The sequence below is a fragment of the Canis lupus genome, chromosome 36, assembly GCF_003254725.2.
Source record: "Canis lupus dingo isolate Sandy chromosome 36, ASM325472v2, whole genome shotgun sequence".
NCBI classification, from domain to species: domain Eukaryota; kingdom Metazoa; phylum Chordata; class Mammalia; order Carnivora; family Canidae; genus Canis; species Canis lupus.
Window position 1 is genome coordinate 12,990,365 of NC_064278.1, and position 19,579 is coordinate 13,009,943.

The window sequence follows — 19,579 nt, forward strand, 5'->3', positions numbered from 1 at the left end:
GGCGGGGGGGGGGGGGGCAGCTGTTTTCCAGGTTGTTGTTGTTGTTTTTTCTTGTAATTGATTTCTAGTTTCATACAGGTGGGGTTGGAAAAGACGCTTGATAGGGGTTCATTCTCCTTGAATTTATTAAAACCTATTTTATGACCTACCATGTGAACTGTTCTGGAGAATGTTCTATGTGCATTTGTAAAGAATGTGCATTGTGCTGTTTTCAGATGGAATGTTCTATATATATCTTAATGATCCCCTAGTCTAATGTGTTATTTAAGGTCCCAATTTCTTGTTGGTTTTCTATATAGATGATCTATCTATATGCATTGATATAAGTAAAGTATTATAATTTCCTGCTATTAGTACTATAAATTTCTCCTTTTGTGTCTGTTAATATTTGCTTTAAGTATTTAGCTGCTCTTAAGGGGTGCATAGATATTTACAGTTGTTATAGCCTCTTCTTGGATTGATCCCTTTATCATTATATAATTCCTTCTTTGTGTCTTGTTACAGTGTTGTTTTAAAATACATTTTGTTACATGATGGGATGAGCATGGGGTGTTATACTATAGGTTGGCAAATTGAAATTAAATAAAACATTTTTAAAAATAAAAATAAATTTTGTTTAATGTTACTACCCAGCTTTTCTTTCCATTTGCATAAGATATATTTTTCCATCTCTTCACTTTCAGTCTGTAGGTCTCTTTAGATCTAAAGTGAGTCTCTTATATGCAGCAAATATGTCTAGTCCATCTACATTTATTTAGGTATATACTTACTGTGATTTTGTTAATTGTTTTCTACTGTTTATAGCTCTTCTCTGTTCCTTTCTCTTCTTGATCTCCACCCTTGTGAAATGATGACTTCCTTTGGTGTTATGTTTAAATTCTTTCCTCTTTTTTGTTTTATGCATATATTGTAGACATTTGGTTTGTGGTTGCTATGCAGTTCATATTTAACATCCTATGTATATAGTAGACTATTTTATGTTGATGCTTAAGTTCAAATACATTCTAAAAGCACTATATTTTTACTTCTGCCATCCTACATTTTATATATATATATATTTTACATTTTATATTTTTGACATCATATTTTACATTTCTTTATTTTATATCCCTTTTAATTGATTATTGTAGAGTTAGTTGATTTTTTACTACTTTTGTAATTTAACCTTTATACTAGCTCTATAAATGGTTGATCAGCTACCTTTACCATAACTTTTACAAGTGAAATTTTTTCTTTCATAATTATTTTTCTCATAATGACTATTTTTTGCTTAAAGAAATCCTTTTAGCATTTCTTATGAGACTGGTTTAGTGATGAACTCCTTTAACTTCCACTTGTCTGGGAAACTATCTTTTCTTCAATTCTGAATGTTAATTTTGCTAGGTATAGTTCTGGGTTTTATGTTTTCCTTTCAGCATTTTGAATATATCATGCCACACTCTCTAGGCCTGCAGTTTCTGCTGAAGAATCCTCTGATACCCTTATGAGTGTTCCCTTGTATGTGACTATTTGCTTTTCTCTTGCTACTCTTAATATTCTGTCTTTTTATCTTTAATTTTTGACATTTTACTTATTCTCCTGGTACGGACCTCATGGAATTCTTGTTTGTAGTTCTGTGTTCTTCCTGGACCTGGGTGTCTGTTTCCTTCCCCAGGTTAGATAAGTTTTCAGCTATTATTTCTTCAAATATGCTTCTTGTTCCTTTCTCTCTCTTTTCTCCTTTTGGGACCTTTATGTTACTAATGCTTATATGCTTAATTTTTTCCCAAAGACCCCTTTAAATTTTTTAAAATTATTATTATTTTTGCTTCTCAGCTTGGGTAATTTTCATGACCCTGTATCCAGACTGCTGACCCATTCTTCTGTATTTTCTAATCTATTGTTGATTCTTTCTGATGTATTTTTCATTTCAGTTACTGTATTCTTCTGCTCTGATTAGTTCTTTTTCATATTTTCTATTTGTTTATTGAGGATCTCACTACATTTATCCATTCTTCAGTGATCATCTTTATGACCATTACTTTGAACTTCTTATCAGGTAAATTGTTTATTCCTACTTCATTGAGTTTTTTACTGAGGTTTTGTCTTATTCTTTTGTTTGGTACATATTCCTTTCTCTTTTCATTGTGTCTGAATCTCTATATTTGTTTCTATGTATTAGGTATATCAGCTACATCTCCCAATCTTGAAGGAGTAGTCTTATACAGATTGTGTCCCATAGCACAGAAACACAATATCCCCTGGTCAAGGGACCAGGAACTCCAGGGATGTACGAGATGTGGACTGTGTGCACCATCCTGTTGTGACTGGGCCATGACTACTGCAGGTATGCTGGTGGGTGGGACAGCCCCCAGCCTAGCTGGCTCTTTGCCCAACCATGACTATTGTGGGTACATTGGTGTGTGAAGCTGGCCCCTGGTACAGCTGGCTAAGAGGCCCAGCTGGCTCTGCTGCAGGTGCACTGGTGGGCAAGGATAGTCATGAGTGTGGTTGGCTGTCACTATTCTAGGTGTGCTAGTGGACAAAGCTGTCATAACCCTCAGGCAGGAGCTTCTATGGCAGGACCTTAATCCAGACCAAGGCCATCTGCCAGGTACAGGAGGGTGGGAGCTGCTTTGGATAGGTGCCTGCTGGGGCAGATGTGTTAGACTGGATAGTCCACAGGGGAATGCCAGAGAGGGGCAAGTGGTGGTAGCAAGGTAGATGGAGGGTGTTAGAAATGGTGCCCCCCCCCCCCCCAGTGCCAGGCCAGCAAGTAGAAGAAGTGTTTAAAAAATGGAAGCCAGCAGAATCTCCATTCCCAGAGAAATTTCCTACAGATCTCTGCCCCTCTGGCACATTCTGTCAAATTATCCAATATATCTCTTTCATGTATGGGTTAGATGCATTCCAAACTGATGTCTCTGTGTTGGATCTCTGAAGGAGTGAATTTGTCAGGCTCCTCAAGAGTGGAGTCTCTGTCTCCTATAGGCCTTCAGCTCTCCTGGAGGTAAGCACTACTAGTTTTCAAAGCGAGATGTTATGGGGCTTATCTTCCTGATGTAGGTCCCCAAAGCTGGTGTGCCTTATGTGGGGCTTGAAATCATCACTCCTTAGAAGGGACCTCCACACCTGAGATATCTCTCCCATTCATGAGTCACCACATGGGTAGTATGAGTCCTGAAAGATGGAATCTTTACCCCCTTACTCTTTTCATATGGATTTTTCTATATATCTGTAGCTGTGGAAGAGTTATTCTGCTAGTCTTTAGGTCATTCTTCGAATTGCTCTGTGTATAATTGTGGCCTTGGTATGTTCACACAAGGACGTGAGCTCAGGATCTTCCTCTTCTGCCACCTTGATCCTACCTCCCTTTGCCCATTTTCTAATTTATTATTATTTTTTGTAATCTAGTGTATGAGTTCTTTATGTGTTTTGGATATTAACCCTTTATCAGATATGATTTGCAAATATGTTTTCCCATTCTGTATGCTGTCTTTTTACTTTGTTTTTGCTGTACAGAGCTTTGTAGTTTGATGTAGTCCCACTTTAATAATTTTCTATTTTTCTGGTTGGGCTTTAGGGGTGATTTTCAAAAAATTACTTTAAAAACCCAGGGAGCTCTTTCCTTTTGTTTTCTTCTAGGAATTTCATGACTTTGGTCTTATGTTTAACTTTTTAACCCAGTTGTGGATAATTTTTGTGAGCAGTAAGTCAAGTTTCATTATTTTATATGTGAATGTCCAATTTTCTCAGTACCATTTATTAAAGAGATTGTCTTCTCCATTGAGTATTCTTGGCTCCTTTGTCATATATTAGTTGACCTATATGCTAGGGTTTATTTCTGGGTTCTCAATTCTGTTCCATTGGCCTTTCTGTTTTGGGTCGTTTGTTTGTTTTGCTAATACTATACTGATTTAATTCCTATAGCTTTACAGTATAGCATGAAAAAAGAATTATGATGCCTCTTGCTTTGTTCTTCTCTCTCAGAATTTCTTTAGCTTTTCAGAATCTTTTCCTAAAATTCCATATAAACTTTAGGTGTATTTTTTTCAATTTCTGTAAAAATGCCATTTAAATCTTGATGAGTGTTGCATTGATTCTATAGATGGCTTTGGGTGTGTCTTAATAATACTCTTATTTGTAAACCTACGTTTCCAGTTATTTGTATCATCTTCAATTTCTTTCATCAATATCTTGTGGTTTTCAAAGTAGAGATCTTTCACTTCCTTGGTTAAAATTATTCCTAAGCATCTTACTGTTTTTATGCTATTGTAAATGGAATTGATTTCTTTATTTCCTTTTCAGAAAATTTTTAAAAGATTTTATTTATTTGAGAGAGTGCGCGCGCGCAAGCAGGGTCAGCAGCAGAGGGAGTGGGACAAGCAGACTCCTCACAGGGCAGGGAGTCCCATACAGGGCTCGATCCCAGGACCCTGGGATCGTGACCTGAGCTGAAGGCAGCCACTTAAATGACTGAGATACCCAGGTACCCCTCTTTTCAGAAAATTTATTGTTATAGAAACACTCTTGACTTTTGTATTTTAATTTTGTATCCTGCAATATTACTGATTTTATTGATTAGTTCTAACAGTTTTTTGGTTGAGTCTTGAGGATTTTCTACATATAAAATCATGTCATCATCACACAAAAACAATTTTACTACTTTTCAATTTTGATGCTTTTTTTAATCCTTTCCCTGTCGTGCAAGCTAGGACTTACAATACAGTGTTGAATAGGAGTGGTGAGAGAAGTCACCCTTCTCTTATTCCTGATCTAAGAGAAAATGCTTTCAAACTGGCATCAATGAGTGTGACGTTAGCTACAGGCTTGTCATATGTGACCATTATTATGTTGAGATGTTCCTTCTATGCTTAATTTGTTAAGTGTTTTATCATGAATGGATGTTGAATTTTGTCAAATGTTTTTTCTGCATCTATTGAGATGATTATATGGTTCTTTCATTCTATTAATATGATGAATCACATTGATTTTTGCATATTGCATATGTTGAACCATTCCTGCATCTCAGGGATAAATTCCACTTAATCATGGTAAATGATCCTTTAAATATGCTGCCAAATTTGGCTTCCTAGTATTTTGGGGGGAATTTTTGCATCTATATTCATCAATGATATTGGCCTCTAATTTTCTTTTGTAGTAGTATCCTTATCTGGGTTTGGTATCAGGATAATGCTGGCTTTGTAAAGTGGATTGAGGACTCTTCCCTTCTCTAAGATTTTTTGAAAGAGTTTGAGAAGGATGGTGTTAATTTTTTCATTAAATATTTGGGGAAATGTACTAGTGAAGCCATCTACTCTGGGCTTCTCTTTGCTGGGAGATTTTTTTAAAAGTAGGGTCCATGCCCCATGTGAAGTGCAATGTGGGGCTTGAACTCATGAACCTGAGATTAATACCTGAGCTGAGATCAGGTGTTGGACACTTAACCAACTGAGCTACCCAAGTGCCCCTGCTGGGAGATTTTTTATATTATTTAGTCTTATTACTAGTAAGTGATGTCTTCAAATTTTCTATTTCTTCCTGTTCTAATCTTAATAGGTTATGTATTTTCCATTTTTACTAGGTTGTCCAGTTTGTAGGCATGAAATTGTGCATAGTACCCTCTTATGATCCTTATTTCTGTGGTGTCTGTTATTTCATCCCTTTTTCATTTATAATTTTATGGATTTGTTTCCTCTATTTTTTTTCTATGGTTAGTCTAAGTGTGTGTCAATTTTATATTTGTTTCCAAAGAACCAGCCCTTAGTTTGATCAATCTTTTATTACATTTCTTTATTTCATTTATTTCTACTCTAACTTTTATTTTTTCCTCTTATGCTAACTTTGGGCTTAGTTCTTTTTCTTGTTCCTTAAGATGGAGAAGGAGGTTATTTGGAATCATTCTCATCCTATTCTCTTTCCCTTGTTTTCTCACACACCTCAAATGATGTTACAGATAGTCATTTGGGTTCCAGCAAGGATAGGAGGAAAATGATATCATTAAGCTTCTGCTGCCATATAGATTATGAATAACTTTAATGGCCAAAAACTTTTAAGCCTGAGCTCTTCAATGAACCACTGCTCATGCCAACCCTACACAGCATCTCATCATTATCCCAAAGTTGTTTGGTTCAGGTCTTTGAATGGGTCTGAAATCTCTGGACACCAAGGGATGAAAACAGCTTGACCATCAACAATCCAACAATCATAAAATAGCTATAAAGTGATGTTTGTGTGTGTTGTAATACTGGCATTATTCATGGTGGCCAATAAATCATGGAACTGTCACAGTGTTGGGCGGTGAAATCTGGATAGTTCATCAGATTGACTGGCCTGTAGAGACTTGCAAAGGGAAACATAGAACCATTCTTTCTAGATGAAGCAAATCTGATAAGCGCTTTCAGTTTCCTGGCAAAAGTCACGTTGAGAGATCTGGGAAACCAAAAGCCCATCCCTGTTCCCATTTACTCCTTTAAACAAGTTTCTGATGGGCATTTTGGGAATTAGGTTATACTTGGCCAACAGATGTAATCAATTTAATGAGGCAGTTATTGATCTAAACAAGCTTTTTTGGAGGGATTTTGAAAAGATCATTACAGAACTAAGCATTACTATGTAAATGTGGCATTGCCATTCCCATACCTCAGGCTGAGCCATATTATGGTGCTGTAAGCCACCCTACTCTGACTCTAACCCAGGATTTCCACACTCCCTAGTGTGGTCTATGTTCCAAAATGTCCTAGCTTCCTCTACCCTCTCTGTGTGTCATCAGGAAGCTGTTCTCCATTAGAGATTGAAAGGGAGTGATGAACTCAAATCAATTCACAATAATGCATTAGTAACTGAGTTCTTAGCACCACTACTATAGTATTCGCATTTTAAAAGAAGACATCACTTAAGTCAAACTCATAATTGGTGAGATTTCAGGCTGAGTAAAAAAGAAAAATAAAGTTTCAGAAGGCAGGTCTCTTGGTCAGATTTTTCTGAACTATTGCTGCTGTTTCATAGCTTTTTACATGTTTTTCCTTAAGAAATCATTTATTCTTCAACTGGTATTTACTAAGACATTAAAATATTGTGATTACTATGCTGGGAGTTTAGATATATCCGTAAACAAAACAAAGATCTCTAACCCTGGGGAACAGAATGAGAGACTACATACCAGACATAAGTATATTTTATAAAGTGTTAGAAAGTTGATACCGGCTTTGGGAAAAGAAAAAAGTAGCAGAGTAAGGGAAATTAGGAGTGGTGGGTAGATGGGTTGATTTGCAAATTCGTTTTTAAAATTAAAGTATAATTGACATAATATCTCCTTATCCTAGTAATTAGATATTTTTAAAAAGATTTTATTTATTTATTCATGAGAGACAGAGGGAGAGAGGGGGAGAGGGGGAGAGGGGGAGAGGGAGAGAGGGGGAGAGGGGGAGAGGGGGAGAGGGAGAGGGGCAGAGACACAGGCAGAGGGAGAAGCAGGCTCCATGCAGGGAGCCCAATGTGGGACTCAATCCTGGGTCTCCAGGATCACATCCTGGATTGAAGGCGGTGCTAAACTGCTGAGCCACCAGGGCTGCCCAGTAATTAGATATTTTTATACATTATAAAATAATCTCCACAGTAGGTCTAGTTACTATCATCATATGAAGTTATATTGTTATTGACTATATTCCTTAAGCTGTCTATTACAACCCCATAATTACTTATTTTATAAATGGAAGTTTGTACCTCTTAATCACCTTTATTTATCTTGCCCAACCTCAACTTCCATATGGTTTTCCATACTGGCTACACTAATTTATATTCCCACCAAGATATAAGCATTCCCTCTCTCCCACAACCTCATTCAAACTTGGTATTTTTGTTGTTTTGATACTAGCCATTCTCACAGAAATGAGGAAATATCTCGTTGTGGTTTTGATTTGCATTTTCCTGATGATTAGTGATGTCGAGCATCTTTTCATGTGCCTCTTGGCCTTTGTATGTCTTTTTTTGAAAAGCGTCGATTTGGGGTGACTTGGTAGCTCAGTCAGTTAAGCATCTGCCTTTGGCTCAGGTCATGATCCCAGGGTCTTGGGATTGATGCTTCACATCAGGCTCTCTGCTCAGTGGGGAGTTTCTCCCTCTCCCTCTGCCTGCTACTCCTCTGCTTGTGCTCTCTGTCAAATAAACAAAATCTTTTATAAAAAGTCTATTTAAGGGATGCCTGGGTGGCTCAGTGGTTAAGCATCTGCCTTCCGCTCAGGGTGTGATCCTGGAGTCCTGGGATTGAGCTCCACATTGGGCTCCTGGCATGGACCCTGCTTCTCCCTCTGCCCGTGTCTCTGCCTCTGTCTCTGTCTCTCATGAATAAATAAATAAAATCTTAAAAAAAAAAAGTAAGTTTTCTGCCCATTTTTTAAAAAATTGGGTTGTTTGTGTTTTAGCTCTTGAGTTGCATGTGTTCTCTTTGTAATTTGGATATTACCCCTTATTTTGGTAGGATTTGCAAATATCTTCTCTCAATTCAATAGGTTGCATTTTTGTTTTGTTGATGGTTTCCTTTGCTGTGCAAAAGCTTTTTAGACTGATCTAATTCATTTGTTTGTTTTAACTTTTATTGCCCTTGCCTGAGGGGACTGGTTTAAAAAAAAAAAATCCTGCTAAGACTAATGTCAAACAGCTTACTGCCTATGTTTTCATCTAGGAGTTTAATCGCTTGTCTTACATTCAGAGCCTTTAATCCATTTTGGATTTATTTGTGTATATGGTGTAAGATAATGGTCCAGTTTTATTCTGTTGCATATAATTGTCCAGTTTTCCCAGCACTATTGGTTGAAAAGACTGTTTTCATCATTGTATATTCTTGCCTCCTTTGTTATAGATTAATTGACCAAATAAGTGTGAGTTTATTTCCAGTTTCCATCCATCTATGTGGCTGTTTTTTGTACCCGTACCATACTGTTCTTTTTATTACTATAGCTTTGTAATGTAGTTTTGAAATCAGGGAATGTGATACCCCAGCTCTTTCCTTTTTTTTTTTTTTTTTTTCCAAGATTCCTATGGCTATTCAGAGTCTTTTGTGGCTCCATACAAACTTAAAAATTATTTGTTCCAGTTTTGTGTAAAAAAACAAACAAAAAAATTGGTGTTTTGACAGAGATTGCATTGAATTTGTAGGTTGTTTTGGGTAGTGTGGATTTTTTTTTTTTTTTTTTTTTTATTTATGATAGTCACACAGAGAGAGACAGAGGCAGAGACACAGGCAGAGGGAGAAGCAGGCTCCATGCAGGGAGCCCGACGTGGGATTCGATCTTGGGTCTCCAGGATCGCGCCCTGGGCCAAAGGCAGGCGCTAAACCGCTGCGCCACCCAGGGATCCCCGGTAGTGTGGATTTTGAGTGTGGATTTTGTGATACTCATTCAATCCATGAGAATGTAATATTTTTCCATTTATTTGTCTTCTAGATTTCAAAGTGTAGATCTTTCATTTCCTTACATATTTTATTCTTTTTGATATAATTATAAATGGAATTGTTTTAATTTTTTTCTAATCGTTCATTATTAGTTTATAGAAATGCAACTTATTTCTGTATGTAAATTTTGTATCTTGCAACTATACAGAATTCATTTATGCTAACAGCATTTTGGTGGAGTCCTTAGGGATTTTTATGTGTAGGATCATGTCCTGTGTAAACAGGAAGTGTTTTACTTCTTCCTTTCCAATTTGGATGTCTTTTCTGGTTTAATTGGTCTGGCTAGGACTTCTAATATTGTTTTGAATAAAAGTCACAAAAGTAGGCACTGTTCCTTTGTACTGTTTTGTTCTTGACCTTAGAGGAAAAGTTTGCAGCTTTTCACCACTGAGTCTGATGTTAGCTGTGAGTTTGTCATAGTGGACTTTATTATGTTAATAGTGTTGCACTGACCCGATGAGTTTGTCATAAAAGGATGTTGAATTTTTTCATATACTTTTTCTGCATCTATTGAGATGATCATGAGTTTTTAACCTTCATTGTGTTAATGTGGTGAATCTTGTTGATTGATTTGCTGATGTCAGACTGTCCTTGCATCCATGGGATAAATCCCAGTTGATCATCCTTTTATATGCTGTGAATCCAGTTTGCTGATATTGCTAAAGATTTTTGCCTTTATGTTTATCAGAGATATTGGCCTGTAGTTTTGTTTTTTGTTTTGTTTTGTTTGTTGTTGTTGTTGTTGTTGTTGTTGTGTGGTGTGCCCCTGTCTGAGTTTAGCATCTGTATAGTGTTCACTGTATAAAAATGAGTTCAGAAGCATTCCTTCCTCTTCAATTTTTTGGAGTATAGTTGACCCTTGAACAACATGGGTTTAACCTGCACTAATCCACTTACATGTGGATTTTTGTTTTTAACACATGTTTTACATTATGATTGAACAGATAGAAATTGCCGAATAACTAGACCTATTAAGGAAGAAAGATGTGGGGAAGGTTGGAACAGCAGGGTACTCACAGGTGTGCAAAGCTTGGTTAATTGAGATCTTGAACTGAAAGATGCAAGGAAACTGGCTCTGAGGAGGATTTTTGCCGAAGTGTCAGGGCCAGTCGCTGGTCAAGGACCACAGAATGAGAAACTTGCCCCCAAGGTGAGAGGTCCAAGACAACACTGGGGTCAAGACAGCACCAGGCAGGAGCCTGAGCCACAGAGCAGACAGGGGCAGGGGTGCTGTCAGTGGTGCTGAAAGTCCTCTCCGCAGGGAGCTAATACTGCTGGGGAACTAGCTGCTCACCGCTCGCCAGCATTTCCATAAGCAAAAACTGTTAGAGCCACAGAAAGGAGGGCAGGTGGAATCAGTGACCCAGAGAGATGGACAAAGGCATTCTTCCTTCCCCTGTTCTCTGCCTTTCCCCCAGACTTTGCTTGCAAGGAAGTCTGCCTCATTCCTCTGGATAGAGAAGTAAGGAGTGGAGGTCACTCCAGGATCCAGCTTTCCTAACCATGTGGGGATAAGGGTGTGTGGGGTGCTTCCTTGCACTGTATTGTACAGTAAATGTATTTTCTCTTCCTTAAGATTTTAATATTCTCTTTTCTCTAGTACTGTAAGAATATAATAGATAATACATATAACATACAAAATACATGTTGACTTTATGGTATCAGTAAGGCTTCCAGTCAACAGTAGACTATTAGTAGTTAAGTTTTTAGAGTGTCAAAAGATAAGGGCTTTGTGCCCCTTACCCTCACATTATTAAGAGTCCATTGTCCATTGTAATTTGAGCATAGGGAGTAACTCTTCTTTAAATGTTTGGTGGAATTCACCTCCGAAGACTTCCATTTCCTCTGGGCTATCCAATTTGTTGAGAGGTTATTGCTCTTGGTAATCTTTAATGATTCTCGGTATTTCTGTGGTATCAGTTGTAAGATTTCTTTCATTATGATTCTATTTATTTGGGCCTTTGCTCTGCATTTTTAAAAAAGATTTTATTTATTTATGAGAAACACACACAGAAAGAGAAGCAGAGACACAGGCAGAGGGAGAAGCAGGCTCCACGCAGGGAGCCTGATGTGGGACTCGATCCCAGGACTCCAGGATCATGCCTGGACTGAAGGCAGCGCTAAACTGCTGAGCCACCCAGGCTGCCCTTGCTCTTTGTTTATGAACCCACCACCTAAAGATTTTTCAATTTCATTTATCTTTACTAAGAGTTGGTCTTTTCTATTGTTGTTTAGTCTCTATGATATTAATTTCCAATCGGATCTGTATGATTTCCTTCTTTTAACTTTGGGCTTTGTTTGCTCTTCTTCTAGTTCCTTTAGGTGTAAAGTTAGATTGTTTACTTGGGATTTTTCATGATTCTTTAATTAGATCTATCTAATTATACACTTTCCTCTTATACATTGCTTTTCCTATGTCCCATTGATTTTTGGGAGTTTGTGCTTTAATTTTCTTTTTTAAAAATAACACATACATGCTTATTTGGGGGCTCCAGTAAACTTATTAGTGCCAAGTATATTTCTTTTTTTATAAATTACATTTATTATGTGTTAAACTGTGCATAGATCATATCTCCATTTAATTCTCAAACTTTTTTGAAATTGTGCTATGCAGAGCTCCTCATCATTCCATCAACTGCATAAATATTTCTCTATCTGAAAAACTTTAATATTTTATTTAATATTTATTTATTTGAAAGAGAGAGTATGTGTGCACATAGGGAGAGGGAAAAGCAGATTCCCTGCTGAGCAGGGAGCCCAATGCAGGGGTGGATCGTAGGATCCCGAGACCGTGACTTGAACCAAAGGCAGCCACTTAACCAACTGAGCCACCCAAGGGCCCCTATCTGAAGAAATTCTAAATATATTCTGAATTAATTAAAATTTGACTTCATGCTTCTTTTGTCAAAATATTTGCATTGGTTGTAAGTAATGCAAGTGCAAGTTTTCTCCTTATTTTGTTATTTTATTTCATTTCTTCATGATAAATGTGCTGTTTAATTCCAATCCCCTATTCTATGCATCCTTCAACGCACATCCCCCTTCTTCCCCAGTAACCATCCATTTGCTCTTTGTAGTTAAGAGTCTGTTTTTGTGGTTGTGTCTCTTTTCTTTTGCTCATTTATTTTGTTTCTTAAATTCCACATATGAGTGAGATGATACAGTGTTTATTTCTCTGACTTATTTCCCTTAGCATTATGTCCTCTAACTCTATCCATGTTGCAAATGGCAAGATTTTATTCTTTTTTATGGGTGGATAATGTTCCATTGTACATATGTATATCACATATTCTTTGTGTTTTCATTTTTATTTGTCTTAAGATATTTTTAATTCTCTTTTATTTCTTCATTGACCCATTGGTTGTTTAGAAATATATGTGTAGTTTCCACATGTTCATGTTTTTCTATGTTTTTTAAAAAATTGGTTTCTAGTTTTATATTGTTTGGTTGGAAAAGCCGCTTGATAGGATTTCAGTCTTTCTGGATTTATAGAGACTAGCTTTACAGTCTAACATATGATCTACCCTGGAGAGAACATTCCATGGACAGCAGAAAGTGTATTCTGTGTTTAAAAAGAAAACTAAAGCTAGAGATGTCACAATTCCAGACTTCAAGCTGTATTACAAAGCTGTAATGATCAAGACCGTATGGCACTGGCCAAAAACACAAAGGTCAATGGAACAGAATAGAGAACCCAGAAATAGATCCTCAACTCTATGGTCAACTAATATTTGACAAAGTAGGAAAGAAGATCCAACGGAAAAAAGACAGCCTCTTCAACAAATGGTGTTGGGAAAAATTGAACAGCCACATGCAGAAGAATGAAACTGGATCACTTTCTTACACCATACACAAAAATAAACTCAAAATGGATAAAAGACCTAACTCTGCAACAGGAATCCAGCAAAATGCTAGAAGAGATCATAGGCAGCAACCTCTTAGACCTCAGCCATAGCAACTTCTTGCTAGACATGACTCCAAAAACCAGGAAAACCAAAGCAAAAGAATGACTGGGACATCATTAGGATAAAAAACTTTTGCACAGCAAAGGAAACCGCAACAGAACTGAAAGGCAATGTATGGGAGAAAATATTCACAACTGCCCTATCAGATTCCCATAACTTGTTCATTCCATAACTGGAAGCCTGTACCTCCCACTCCTTTTCATCCATGTTTCCTATCCCCCTATACCCCTCCCCTCTGGCAACCATAAGTTCTCTGTATTTATGGGTTTCTGCTTTTCATTAGTTTGGTTTTTTTAGATTGCGCATTTAAGTGAAATCATATTTGTCTTTCTCTGTCTGACTTATTTAACTTAATACCCTTTAGGTCCATCCCATATTGTTGTAAATGGTGAGATCTCATTCTTTTTTATGGCCAAGTAATAGTTCAGTGTGTGTGTGTGTGTGTGTGTGTGTGTGTGTGTGTATCACATTTTCTTTATTCACTCATCTATCAGTGAACACTGTTTGCTTCCATTCCTTGGCTATTGCAAATAATGCTGCAATAAACATAGGAATGCAAATATCTTTCTGAATTAGTGTTTCATTTGGGGTGGGGGATAAATACCCAGTCATGGAATGACTGGATCATATGGTATTTCTTTTTTTAAAAGATTTTATTTATTTATTTAGAGACAGAGACAAAGAGAGGCAGAGACACAGGCAGAGGTTAGGAGAAGCAGGCATCATACAGAGAGCCCGACGTGGGACTCGATCCAGGGTCTCCAGGATCACGCCCTGGGATGCAAGCAGCGCTAAACCGCTGCGCCATCAGGGCTGCCCTCATATGGTATTTCTATTTTTAATTTTTTTTAGAAACTTCCGTTCTATTTTCCACAGTGGCTGCATCAACTTACATCCCTTCATTGGTTCTTTCTTTCAACTCTTTGTTGAAGTTCTCAACTGTGCTTCTCCATTCTTCTCCTGAGTTTGATAAACATTTTTATGATTCTTACTTTGAACTCTTTACCAGATAAATTACTTATTTCCATTAGGGTTTTCTTTTTCCCCCTGGGGTTTTATCTTGTTCTTTTTTCTCTTGGAACATATTCCTCTGTCTACTCAGTTTGACTTTGTGTGTGTGTGGTTTTTTTTTTTTTTTTTTTCTATAAATTAGGCAGAAAAGCCAGCTCTCCCAATCTTGAAGGAGTGGCCTTGTGTAGTAGTGTATCCTGTGTAGACTGCATGTGATTGACAGCTTTTGCAGGCTGACTGGAGTAACAGGAGTATAGGTCATGGAGTTCCCAGGACTTGTTGTGTCACAGCCAATCTGTCAGGATAGCTGTGGCTGGAGTATGTGTGGGCCAGTGGTTCTGGTGTGCATTGCACCAGAACCACCTTAATGGGACAACTTGGAGTAGGGTGTACATCAGCTGGGGTGTCCCGGTATGTGTTGTGCCAGGGACTCCTTGATGGATGGCTGTAGCACAGGCCAGGGTGCACTGCTTCAGGGCAACACTGGCAGGGTGGCTGGAGCAGGTGTAGAGATCCCAGTGTGCCATACCTTGGCTACTATGGCTAGGAAGCTGGGTCAGTGAAGAACAGGGGTTCTTGGGCCATGCTGTGCCACATCAGAGTTATCTTGGGAGGATAGCTGGGACTGAAGCAGGTATGGGCTGGAGTTGTCCCAGTGTGCATTGCCCTGGAGCCACTGGCAGGACAACTGGAGTTGCATTAGGTGTGGGCCAGGAGTTATTGGGGCATGCCATGCTTGGCAAAATGGTTGGGTTGGATGGAGCTGATGTGGGCTAGAGGCCTGGGACTTGCTGGAGTGGCCCTAGCAGGCTAACTGAAGTGCTTGGACTCTGCTCCCATCTGCACTATCAAGATGGAGGGGGAATGTTAAAAAAAAAAAAAAAAAAAAAAAAAAAAAAGGTGCTGACTGGCACCACTCATCCTAGTTAGATTTCCAGAAGTTTCCCACCCATTTGGTGGATGTTCTAGGGTTAATACATGGATTTTCTTTATAGTCCAGTTGCCTTTCAAACCACTAGGTTTTATTTTTAATATATTTTTGAAAATAATATTGTTCCGACATACTTACCTAACCTAAACATTTGTATTTTAGCTTTGCCTCTTAGAAAAAATCGATAATTAAAGTAAATGGCTCTTAAATTATAGGCTCCTCTTCTATCCCTTTCATTTGCTGATAACTTATCTGTTGAGGAATTCAGGCCATGTGACATACAAAGTTTCATGCAGTCTGGATTTTTCTGATTTCATATTCCTGGTGTGGCTCCATGTATTTTCATGTCCTTGATATTTCCTGAAATTGTCAGCTAGATCCAAGGGCTTGATCAAACTCCTATTTGATCTCTTTGGCAAGACTGTAGGCAGCTTTATGTTTTCTCAAAGGAAACATAATATCTGTTGTCTCTCTTTTTGAGATGTCAGCAGCCATTGATACACATGCCCTAGATCCACTAATTTATTTGAAGTTGCAATTTTTTCTTTTATTTATTGGAATAGGTTTATAAAGAGACCCTTCCTCTACTGGCTATCCAGTAGTACAGTTCATATAAGAGATGCACAATAAGGGATCCCTGGGTGGCTCAGCGGTTTCGCGCCTGCCTTTGGCCCAGGGCACGATCCTGGAGTCCTGGGATCGAGTCCCGTGTGGGGCTCCCAGCATGGAGCCTGCTTCTCCCTCTCCCTGTGTCTCTGCCTCTCTCTCTCTCTCTCATAAATAAATAAAAATAAATTTAAAAAAAGATGCACAATAAATGCTTGATTTTATTTTTCCTTCATTTTCTAGTTTTGAAAACAAATAGCTGATTCCCTATTATTCTTTGAAACTAATTTCTTTTTTAAAAAATTGTAGTGAACTTTTGGATTTCAAAATGTTACAAGTTTTTTTATTCTTCAAGTAGACTGGTTTATTTTACTTTTATTGAAGGAAGTTGGCATACAATAGTATACTAGTTTCAGGAGTACAACACCGTGATCAACAATTCTAAATACTACACAGTGCTCACCTACATAAGTGCAGTTACCATCTATTCACCATAAAAAGTTACTAAAATATTTATTACATTATATTGTACATTTCATCTCTGTGACTTCTTTATTTTGTAACTGGAAGTTTGTACCTCTTATCTCCTTCACCTGTTTCATCTAAACTCTCACCACCCTTCCACCTGGAAATCACCATTTTCTTCTTGCATTTATGAGACTGTTTCTGGTTTGTTTTGTTTTTTTTTTAATTTTTTATTGGTGTTCAATTTACTAACATACAGAATAACCCCCAGTGCCCGTCACCCATTCACTCCCACCCCCCGCCCTCCTCCCCTTCTACCACCCCTAGTTCGTTTCCCAGAGTTAGCAGTCTTTACGTTCTGTCTCCCTTTCTGATATTTCCCACACATTTCTTCTCCCTTCCCTTCTATTCCCTTTCACTATTATTTATATTCCCCAAATGAATGAGAACATATAATGTTTGTCCTTCTCCGACTGACTTACTTCACTGAGCATAATACCCTCCAGTTCCATCCACGTTGAAGCAAATGATACAGTTGCAGTGAAACGCCGGGACACCTGCACCCCAATGTTTATAGCAGCAATGGCCACGATAGCCAAACTGTGGAAGGAGCCTCGGTGTCCAACGAAAGATGAATGGATAAAGAAGATGTGGTTTATGTATACAATGGAATATTACTCAGCTATTAGAAATGACAAATACCCACCATTTGCTTCAACGTGGATGTTTTGTTTTTTTTTTTTTTTAGATTCCACATATAGCTGAAATCATATGGCATTTGTCTTTCTTAGTCTGACTTATTTTACCTAGCATGATAACTCTCTAGGTCCATCTATATGGCTGCAAATGGCAAGATGTTATTTTTTATGGCCGATTAATAGTCCTGTGTGTATCATACCTTCTTGATTCATCTATTGATGAACTCTTAGGTTGACTTGAAATCTTGGCTGTTGTAAATAATGCTGCAATAAACATAGGCTCCATATATCTTTTTGAATTAGTGGGGTTTTAAATTTTATTTAAATTCGATTTGCCAGCATATAGTATAACACCCAGTGCTCCTCTCATCATGTGCCCTCCTTAATGCCTGTCACCTAGTTACCATATCCGCCCCCCATCTCCCCTTCTACAACCCTTTGTTTCCCAGAGTTAGGAGTCTATTATGGTTTATCTCCTCTCTAATTTTTTGCCATTCAGTTTCTCCCTTTCCCTTATGGTCCCTTTCACTATTTCTTATATTCCACATATGAATGAAACCATATGATAATTGTCTTTCTCTGTTTGACTTATTTCACTCAGCATAATACCCTCCAGTTCCATCCACGTCAATGTAAATGGTAGGTATTCATCCTTTATGATGGTTGAGTAATATTCCATTGTATATATAGACCACATCTTCTTTTTTCAATCATCTGTTGAAGGACATCGTGGCTCCTTCCACAGTTTGGCTATTGTGGACATTGCTGCGCTGAACATTGGGGTGCAGGTGTCCCATTGTTTCACTACATCTGTATCTTTGGGGTAAATACCCAGTAGTGCAATTGCTGGGTTGTAGGGTAGCTCTATTTTTAACTTCTTGAGGAACCTCCACACTGTTTTCCAGAGTGGCTGCACCAGTTCACATTCCCACCAACAGTGCAAGAAGGTTTCCCCTTCTCTACATCCTCGCCAACATTTGTTGTTTCCTGTCTTGTTAATTTTCTCCATTCTCACTGGTGTAAAGTGATATCTCATTGTGGTTTTGATTTGTATTTCCCTGATGCCAAGCGACGCGGAGCATTTTCTTATGTGCTTGTTGGCCATGTGTATGTCTTCTTTGGAGAAATGTCTGTTCATGTTTTCTGCCCATTTCCTGACTGGATTATTTGTTTCTAGGATATTGAATTTGACAAGTTCTTTATAGATCTTGGATACTAGCCCTCTATATGATATGTCACTTGCAAATATCTTCTCCCATTCAGTAGGTTGTTTAAGTTTTGTTGACTGTTTCCTTTGCTGTGCAGAAGCTTTTTATCTAGATGAAGTGCCAATAGTTAATTTTTTCTTTTGTTTTCCTTGACTTCATAGATGGGTCTTGCAAGAAGTTGCTGTGGCCTAGTTCAAAAAGGGTGTTGCCTGTGTTCTCCCCTAGGATTTTGATGGATTCTTGTCTCACATTTAAACCTTTCAACCATTCGGAGTTTGTGTGTGTGTGTGTGTGTGTGTGTGTGTGTATGATGTAAGAGAATAGTCCAGTTTCATTTTTCTGCGTGTGGCTGTCCAATTTTCCCAACACCATTTATTGAAGAGCTTATCCTTTTTCCATTGGATCTTCTTTCCTGCTTTGTTGAAGATGAGTTGACCATAGAGTTGAGGGTCCATTTCTGGTTTCTCTGTTCTGTTCCATTGATCCATGTGTCTGTTTTTGTGCCAGTACCATGTTGTCTTGATCACAGCTTTGTAATACAACTTGAAGTCAGCATTGTGATGCCCCCAGCTTTGGTTTTCTTTTTCAACTTTCCTCTGGTTATTTGAGGTCTTCTCTGGTTCCATACACATCTTAGGATTATTTGTTCCAACTCTGTGAAGAAAGTCCATGGTATTTTGATAGGGATTGCATTGAATGTGTAAATTACTCTGGGAAGCATAGACATTTTCACAATATTTATTCTTCTAATCCTCTTTTTGAATTAGTGCTTTTGTTTCCTTCAAGTAAATACTAAGATGTGGAAATATTTGTTCCTTTGGTATTTCTATTTTTAATTTGTTCAAGAAGCTCCATACTGTTTTTTTATATCTACTGTACCAATTCATATTGCCACCAATATTGTACAAGGGTTCCCTTTTGTCTTTATCAATGCTAACACATGTTATTTTTTGTCTTTTTGATACTAACCATTCTTTTTTTTTTTTTTTTTGATGCTAACCATTCTGACTGCTGCAAAGTAATATTGTGGTTTTGATTTGCATTTCACTGATTAGTGATGTTGAGTACCTTTTTATATATCTATTGGTCATCCGTCTGTCTTCTTTGGGAAAATGTCTATTCAGTTCTCTGCCCATTTTTAAATTTGAGTGTTTGGTATTGAGTTGTAAGAGTTTTTAATATATTTTGGATATTTACCATTTTTTGGATATATCATTTGCAAACATTTTCTTCCACTCGTAGGTTGCCTTTGTGTTTTGTTGCCT